Source organism: Macadamia integrifolia, chromosome 8 (assembly GCF_013358625.1).
Source record: "Macadamia integrifolia cultivar HAES 741 chromosome 8, SCU_Mint_v3, whole genome shotgun sequence".
In the NCBI taxonomy this organism is placed as follows: Eukaryota; Viridiplantae; Streptophyta; class Magnoliopsida; order Proteales; family Proteaceae; genus Macadamia; species Macadamia integrifolia.
The window spans coordinates 377,135-387,084 of record NC_056564.1 but is presented as its reverse complement, the minus strand read 5'-3'; positions in this window follow the sequence as shown (position 1 = coordinate 387,084).

Sequence of the window (9,950 nt, the reverse complement as noted above, 5' to 3'; positions counted from 1 at the left end):
TTAAAAAAAAAAAAAAAAAAAAAAAAAAAACATCATGAGACATCTTGGGTAAGCTTGCTTTTAGTACATTAATTTACCACATTTTGTGAGATAGAATAAAAAAGATGGACATCCTTTTCTCACACAATTGATCAATTATGTGATGAAGAAGTGCATTCCCTATATAGTTCGTGACTCAAGATTGGGCAAACCTCATACCTTACCTTGAGTCTATGGAATAGAAAGCTGCATATTGTTTTAAGGAGGCAACCCCATTTATGAGCACACCTATACAGAATCTAGAGATCCATACCAAACCATATAGATGGCATCTAGTTCTGCCAGAAGGCAGGTTAGATAAAACTCTTGTGGATAGGTAACCCCGAAATTCTCTTTTCTCACATGTAAAGTTCAGTCTAGTGACTGTTAAAATAAAGCATAAAAAATCTTAGGACCATAAAGAGTCAAGAGGGTGCATGCATGAGAGGATTAATAATAAAATTTTAGTATGCAAGTTAAAATATATGTGGTGATGAATCATTTCTTAAATATACAATATCAAAATTGCATCAGCTTTCCATATCGGAAACCAAGTTTATTTTCACAAGATTTCAGCTATCAGGGTGTGGGAGTTTAATGATAAAACTCACATCCAAGAGTTACATCATGGAGTTCATATGGGCGATGGACTCTCTTCATCTTTGTGGAGAGGATTTTTTTGTATTATTATTATTATTTTAAAAAGTCTTTGGCTCCATAAAAAGATATCCTCCCTACTTACAAGTCAACCGATTTAAGTTTTCAAGAAGTTGAAATAGTGACTACCAAACTCCAACTATTTGGGGGAAGTTAACTAGTTAAGCCCTTATCAGTTTGAAAATTCATGGTTGAAAAAAAAAATCTCAGGTTGATCAGTTTTATTGTAGAAATTTTACCTAAATCAAATCTTCATTAAATATGCTTAAATTGAGAAATCTCTTCTCCATCGGTGATGTGATCATGTGATTTATCTCTTAGATCATCATAACATTTCCATCCATTATCCACGTCGAAAATACCCATCCCTAATTTAAAAGGATTCTTATTTTATTATGAAGAAGTATATAATGAGGAGGATCCACTCGAGATGTAAACGGATCATGAATTGAATTCGGATCAGATGTAATCAGATTTGGATATTTCTTGACCAGCATTGAAATATTTGCTTGGTCATATTATTTTTTTTTTAAGATAACAAATAGGGTGGGATCCCCAAGGAAGGACAAGGTTGGTCCTAAGAGGACTAGAACCTAGCTAGGTAAGCTCTCTCTCTCTCTCTCATGCACACCTAGAAGGGAAGAAGAATTTTAATAGATGTCGATTAGTATACAAAAGGTAGGCTCACTTCATTAAAAGAGGAGAGAGAAAATCGGGCCTATAAAAGAATGTGTATAATAAAGTCCAGGACCCGCCTTTTCCCTAAATAATAATGGGAAAACTAAAATTAATGTAGCAAAAGGGGTAAAATTGTTACAAAGTTTTGATAACGAAGAGGCTGGAAATAGTAAATACAGCTACCACTTGAGTCATGAGAACAAGAAAATAGTTTAATATAAGGGAAAAAAAAAGGGGGGGGGTGGAGCAGAAATTTAGCAACAACATGTGGACCAATGTGAGTGTGTACATGAGCATCACTATGAATGAAATTTTTTATTTCACAAAGGATGTGGCGATAATTTGGGACACCACTGTATATGCCCGCAAAGGCTATGCGACCAAGCAGTTTTCTTTTTCCTAAGAAAAAAACGAGGAGGAAAAATGAAGATAGCATTTTAGGCTGGGCCAATCTAATGACCAATGAACCAACCCTAGAATTGGCCAGCCCAACTTTGGCCTTCCATATTTTCGAGACTATCCTAACCCAAGTTTCAGCGAGGAGTAGGAGCTGGGCTGCAGTCTAACGTTGGACCGAACTAATAGCCAAACTGGACAAAGGCCCAAAATAGTAAATGTAAGTCTGGCCCAGCTTTCCTTCGTACAATCGTACCCCGCAACCAACAACCTCATCCAAGGCTCAAGTAAGCAGAATCGTTAACCCAATTCCGATTCTGCCAGAGTCACCCAGAATCGGCCAAATGGCCGGAGTAGACCTTAACCCTAGAAATAGGCTGATTGTTTGAATTTGGAATCAGATCCAATTTATAAACAAGCCCAGACTATATAGGCTGGTCCATGAGCACTCAGTTGTGGGAGTCGAAATTCCTAAAACCAAGTCACTGGATCTTTTGTTATATACAAGGCCGGACTGGGCCAGGTCACGCTCAATCAAGGCCACAACCCCGGCCAATCCTGTGGCTTGAAAAGGCGAACCCAAGCCTTGTCACCTCGATAACTAGGGTGTGCAACCAGTCAAGCTGGGTCGGATTTTTAAAACCTCAGCCCAAACCTAGAATCCCTTAATTCAATCGGGCCTCAATTCAGCCCCGATTGACGTTAACTGGCCTGCTCTGCATCAGGTTGGCTCTGATTGACCTTAGCAGCTCCTATTTTTATTGTTTTAAGACTAGGCTAGATCTCTTTACCAATAGAAATCTCTCTCTCTCTCTCTCTTTTATTGACTATTTTTTAGAAAAATTGTTTTTTTCCTCACATAAATCGCCAACATGAAATCTAAAAGACATTCTATTAAATTAGCCCAAAAGCACCACTCTCATAGGACATCCCTCCATGACTTATTTTGGATAAAACTCTTACACAATTTTTCAATGGAAATAACATTCTAACAACTAATTATATGTTAGAAAGATTATTAAACTACTTGTATATCTGTCATGTAGTACAGAAATTAGTTCCTCAGTAAATTATCTATTGTTGGAGAAGTTGTTATTAAACATTTGTTATTAGATTGCCAAGTGTAAGTATTTTGCTGTTCTTATCAAAAGAAAAAAAACAAAGTAAGTATTTTGCTGTGTATTTATGGAGATTGAGTGGTTCTTTAAAATTAAAAAAAAAAAAAAAATGTTAAAATATATGTTAGGCAAAAGGGAAAATAAGAAATATTGAGAAAGTTGAAAATGAAAATTGAACAAATCAAACATTTGACACCAGACAGCATGCTTTCAGTGAACTCTTATAGTGGGTGGCTTGCACGCTTCATTTTATTTATTTTTATAGAGAGAGAAAGAGAGAGAGAGAGGATAGGAGAGGAGAGGAGTTCAAACTTGGGAAGCTTTTTACGAAGTGTTTAATTTAAGGGCAGGTTTATCACGACATCGGTGTGTAATAGAAATCCATGCCTAACCAATAAGAACACGTTTAAGGGTTGAAACGCGGTTCCAAGGACAAGGGATCAAGATAAATAGCGTCAGAAAAGAGAGAATCGAAAAATGTGTTTCTATAAACCATAAATCAGTCAAAGGCTACGAAACAATAACATACAAGGCTATTCTAACTACACTTCAAAAGTTTTCTTATTGACCCCATCAAGATTTTCAAGATTTGGAGTAATAAACGGAGTTGACACAAAGAAACAGCGTCTCTACCCAAAAAATGGGGGTAAAGATTCGTACATATGAGCCTAAAGAGGCTAGACACCTACTGTATAGAGCACCCCTGTTATTATAAATGAGTATAGAGCACCCCTGTTATTATAAATGAATGAATGAGAGAGAGAGAGGGTAGGTTGCCTTTGCCTTCACATATGGGCAAAGGTGAAAGATGTGCCTTTGCTTTCACAAAGGGGCAAGGGAGAAAGATGTGAACCATTCCAAATGAAAATGGTTATAAATTAAGTGAGTTCCAATGCAGTTGTGACTTAGGGCCATTTTCTATTCCATGACAACTCAGTAGTTCTATTCCATGTAAATATGGAACAATAGTAAATAACTAATACATTTTCTTTTCAAGAACACAAGTTTCAATCAGAAAAATTCTAATCAATTTATTTTTGTTTTGAAGCCTATATGCCTTATTAATGACATTGAAAGGTCAAGATTAGATCAAATTTTTTTTTTTTTTAACTTGATAAATAGAGAAAAGATGTGCAAATAATAATAGACAATATCTTGGGTCTAAGACACTTAAGACTCTTCCCAGGCATATGAGATATTTGAGTTTACAATCTCAACCTATAGAATCTTATAATCAAAGCATCAAAATTTCTTCCAAGTATACACCATGTCTAGGAGCAGCTTCAAATATGCTCCGGAGAGGATCTATCCATCATTATGATAGTATCACATATGATAAATGTTTGAAGTAGGGGTGTCAATCAGTCAGTTAGGTTCAATTATGATTGAATCAATTTTAAACTAATAATAAATAAAACCATTAAGCTGAAGTTTGGTTTCGATCGGTGTCAGTTCAACTTTATATATATATATATATATATATATTATAACAAAAAATATAAAAATAAGAGGAACTGATTTTTTTTTTTTGGGTTAGATAGATCTGGTTTGATTTTTAGCGGTTTTGTAAAACCCCAACCTGATAAGGTTCAATTTGGGCTGCACTGGTTGGCTTTGGTTTCAGTCTGATTGGTTCAATTTTTCATATAAATACACACAAAAATTAGGGGGAAATGATTTTTTTATCCTTTTATTTTTATTTTATTTTATTCTTTTTTAATATCAATTTTGTTTGTTCTTTCAGCTGGTTCGGTCAGTCTGGTTTGATTTCAACTCGACATAGTCTGAACTGTTTGGCTTTATTTCAGTCTGATTGGGTTCAGCTTTTCATATACAAATAAAAAATTAGGGGAAAATGTTTTTTTTTTCTAATCGATATTTATTTTTTCAGGTACGGTCAGTCTGATTTGATTTCTCCTAGTTACATAAAACCTCAAAACAATAAGACATTGATTCGGTTTGAGATGAACCAGTTGGTTTCAGTCGGTCCAACCGATTTGGGCTGGAACTTAACACCCCTTACCTGAAGTAATTGAGCTCTAGATCCCTCTGCAGGGAGATCTAATTATTTATAGAACTTGGAGAAGATTACAAAACAAGGCAACCAAGACATAAAATCTACAGAGAAGTAAATAATTGTGTTCTACAAGGAAATATATATTAACAATTATTCCACTTCATCAGATCCATGATAGTAGGAATGTGAGTGAATGCTTGCATATCACTCCAAGTTCATGTGATTGGTTGGTAGCTACAGTTTAAGGTACCAACATCTGATGATATATATATATATATATATATATTTGCTATTACATTCTAAGGAACTAGACAAGAGGATTTTACTCATGTACACTAGAGAGGTAGGAGGAATGATAGGATGGGGGGAGGGGAACACATGTGACAAGAATTTATTCTTAGATCATCCACATTTATGATGTCTGCTTTCAAGCATATGCTGTAACGAGTGTGCTATGAACTAGATCCACACATACCACGTCTTCAATATTGAGTAAACATTGCCACTTAGAGATTAATGGATCACCAAAAAAGCATTAAAAATTATACAGTTTTATTTGTGTGTTCCCTTTAAAAATCAACCGAAAAAAAAAAGGTAAAGAAAAGAATCTAAGAACAAATAGTGACATTTGGGAATATATTGAAGTGATGAGCTGCCTTCACTAAGGCAGATCACATATAAGATCATCAGTAGGGTGAGAAGCCTGAGGCTGATTATAAAGGTCCACCTTGGTGTGGCATGGAGATGGTCCAGAAGGAGGCACAGGACCTCTAGGAAGCTGGCTCTCAAACAAGTTACCAAAAATCCGATCCTCCATGATCCTTCTGCATCTCCCTGTCGAAGCCATTGCTGTAAGTAGAAGTAACAGCAACAGAATACTACTCCTTAAACCTCTTGCAGATCTATTGGAAGCCAACATGATTGATTTCCCAAACTTGTTCTATCTTCTTCTCTCCTTGGATTTTATATATAATTTGGAGAGAGTGACAAAGTTGAATTAAGAAAAAAAAAAAAAGCTGTGTTTGAACCTGAAGCAAGTTGGTCCAATCTTCAAATTTCAACCTTTGAACTTAAAATAGAATTTTTGTAGAAATTAAGTGTGGAAGTCATCAAATGAAGCAATGGAAGAGCAGCCAATTTGGAAACACATGAATTAATATTGGTGTTTTCAAAACCATGTGGCTTTGTTTTTATCGAACTGTAATGGGTTAAACTTGATGGGTCTATCACTAAACCATATTTAATGAGTACTTAAACCCAATTAAGGCTTACAGTTAGTAGCCGTTGCATCCACCTTCTGGAGTTGATGCTGTTTGAGTATCTTAAGAACTAGACCACTCTACTCTTTATTTATTTATTTTGCACGTTCTTTGGTAGAGCATTCCTCCATGTTTAAAGTATTTCTTCTTCAATCGATTAAAAAAGAGTGGTTGTTTTGAAATTCCTATAAAGGACTTTCAAAATTTTCAAAAATAAAAATTCCTATGAAGGATAGTTTATTTGTGGCTACTTTGATTTATCCGAAAACAAAGGTTTTTTCTTGTTTTCAAATGAGAATTTCCGGAACAAAACAGATGGATGATCATTGATTACATGTTCAGGAAATATATAAGCTACATTGATGGATCCTTATTATCAAGTGGGATCACATATATAGTGACTTGGTATATTTGATTTTTATTTATTATAGCATCTAATGTCATCATAATTAAAAGATGAACATAGTAATTAAGTACACAAAACAAGATGAGATACAACAATTGGTTGTTCTATACACTTTGTTACAATGGTAAATGTAAATGCAAAGTAAAGAAGATTCATTTTATTTATTTGTTTATTTATTTATTATTATTGTTATTATTATTATTATTATTTTAACATTTTCAAGTAACTACAATCTCATCCAGATCGATCTTCTTCTTATAGATGGAAAAATAGTATCATTGAAGCATATGGTCAAAATCATTTTAGATACAAAAAGCCAAAGGGGGTGAAAAATTGATTGAATTGAAAATATTTTTTGGAGATATCTATTTTCTTGGAGAAACATAATAACCATTGGATAAGAATACCCAATTCTCATGCATCTATCCAACGGCCGAAGTGTTAATCATACTTTATACATTTTTTTTTTTTTTGTGTTATTACATCCTAAGGAACTACCCAAGGGGACTTTACTCACACACACTAGAGGGGAAGGGGGTGGGGGAAATGAATGTGACATGAATTGATCCTTAGGCCTTCTACACTCCTAGTGCCTACTCTACAAGCAGAGGTTTCAACCAATGCGCTATACATTGGATTCACGAGCCTCCCTTTTACAGAGTAAGAAAACTAGTCGTTTTTTTTTTTTTTTGGAAAAAATGAATGTGATGCAATTACATTTCCATTATTCGTGAGCCTCCTTTCTGCCAGTGTTGGCTAGTCTATTAGGTGTTGTGGATGGTCCCATCCTCAAAATGTTGAGACATGAAAATATCTCACACTATACTCATGATGTTTGGCCTGCATGACCACCCTTTCCATATCTACAATGGTGTCTCTATGTGGTGAACCTTCTCCCTCAAATGGATAAACTTTCCGATTTTTAGTGGGGGTTTGTGATCTGCCTTTTTCTTTCAGGTAGGTGCAGGTGTGTTTGATCGGTGAGACTCCTCCAAAATAGGTTTCTCCCTCAAAAGATCTTTTCAAGTATGGTAGTTGTCCATATCTCATGGGTTCAATCCTCTTTCTAAAGAAGTATAAATTTCTGGTCCTAAGATGTATGCCCTACTCCTTGTATCCCTTCTAATACAACAGTTAAGTTTGCGACCTTGGATGTCTTCATATACCAATTTTACATAATAGTTCAAGCTTTTATGTTGGAATCTAACAGCTCTCTTGTTAGATCAAACACCAAGAAACACGAATAAAAGGAGACAATAGATCCGTACGACACAGAGATTTAATGAGGTTCACATACCAGGGTGGTGTGCTACGTCCTCGGGCGAAGAAGAAGATGATTCACTATGCAGAAGAGAGAGACATACTTAACATCTCTTCTAACACAATGAATTCCTATTTTTTTCTTCCAGATGAAAATCTTTAATTAAAATCTGCCAAGGAGGAGTTTCTTGCGGAAATCAGAGAGGGACATACAATAAAATTAGATGGGCACAGCCATCAAACACGCTTATGAGTTAGGTGGATTTAAAATCAACTTCAGTAGGTCTTGTAACCAGCTCCAGATGGTATATGGTTTTGAAGACTGGTAGCTATATATATGGTTGGAGGCTTTTTCTTCACGAAAGGTAGGTGAACCATGACCTGACCACAACTTTACCATTAATTACCTCTGAGAAGAACATTACCACCAATTGAAACTAATCCAAGCTTGGATCCCCTAAGTAGGTTGATTTATGAGAATGTAATGCAAAGTCTCATCAAGATTATGTGATATTTTCATCACATCCATGTAGATATATGGATCTACCAGATTTAAGTGTACAGAAATAAGATAGCAATTAAGAATAATTCTTGCTGATACCATGCCAACTTAGTCTTGTCATACTCATCTCACCAATTAGTGAAGTTAATTTCTAAGCTATACAGAAATTCCAATGAAGTACCCACCTAATTTCTTTAAGTGATGTAATCATGAATGATGGAACTAGTAACATCCCTTAAAGGGTTCTAAAAGAGATACTCTTTGGATGGTATCTAAGGAGTAGTTTACGAACATTAACTTAGCTTAATGGTGATAATTTCGATTTAAAGGGCCGATGTTCAGGGGAGAAGGTTGTGAAATTGAACCCTATCATATGCATGTGTGAATGAATGAATGTATAAGAGTAGGTAGTTATTGACCCTACTAATGTATAAACCTAATTGACTTGTTTCATCATAGAGCTTGAAGATCTACAACCATTTGATACCTAATGGACCCAGAAATGAGCAAGTGGGTGGAGCCATCTTTCTCTCCAAATGAATGCTTTCTTTTTTATGAAGAGTGAATTTAGGACATCAATGGATTATTTTATATGAGGGGAATCTATGCCATTACAAGGGAATTTGGGTATTGTATGGATACCAATCAGATGGTAAGAAAAGGCAATAGAATAATTGGACTATCGTATGAGGGAATCTATGCAGCTATGCTGATACAATGGAGATCATCTTTTAGTTCAACTCCTATCATGGGTGTAAATGCAAAATTTACACCAATTTGTTCAAAAATTTTGTGTTTTGTCTTGACAGTATTTAGGACTACATCTTTTCAATAAATTAAAGTAACAAATAAGATTATGTTGTTTGAGTAAGATTAATTTTAAGTCTCATTTGATTCCATGGTGCTTCTAGTAATTAAAGAATATTGCTAGGGGTGTCAAATTTCAGTCCAAACTGGTTCGACCTAAAGGTTCACCCAGATTGAACCGAATCAAACCTATATTGGGCAAGCTTCAGTCTGGGTATTTATGAAATGGTAGAAATGAAACCCACCGGATCAACCAACTGAAACCAAAACAGATACAAAATTGAACCAATAAAAAAAAATAGAATTATATTAAAAATATTATATATCCACACCAAGCCAAAGGGTAAAGGGGAGGAGTGCCTCACGATATGTATATAAGGAATTTACATAGTCAAGAAAAAAAAAAATGTCAAAGAATGTGACGAAAAAAAGCATGAGATGATGTGCTTTATCGACAATTTGTACATCGTTTTCCCATCTTATTATTTTTAAAATGAAAAATTTGTGATTGACTATGTAAAATATTCAACAACCGTATTAGTTAATGACTTTTAGATCTGCGATAAATAATAATACTATTAGGCAATTGTCAAAAAAAAAAAAAAAAAAAAGTCTGACTTTGTACATTTCCATAACCCTTCCCATGCTTAGGTTTTGGCCGAAGAAATCTTGATGTGGGGCCCTTCATGTTCTGATACATTTTACATGAGGCAAGTCTTTCATTTTTTTTTTTTTTTTTTTTTTTTTTTTTTTTTTTTTTTTTTTTTTTTTTTTTTTTTTTTTTTTTTTTTTTTTTTTTATGAGCTTGTACAAGAGGATACATGGACATCGG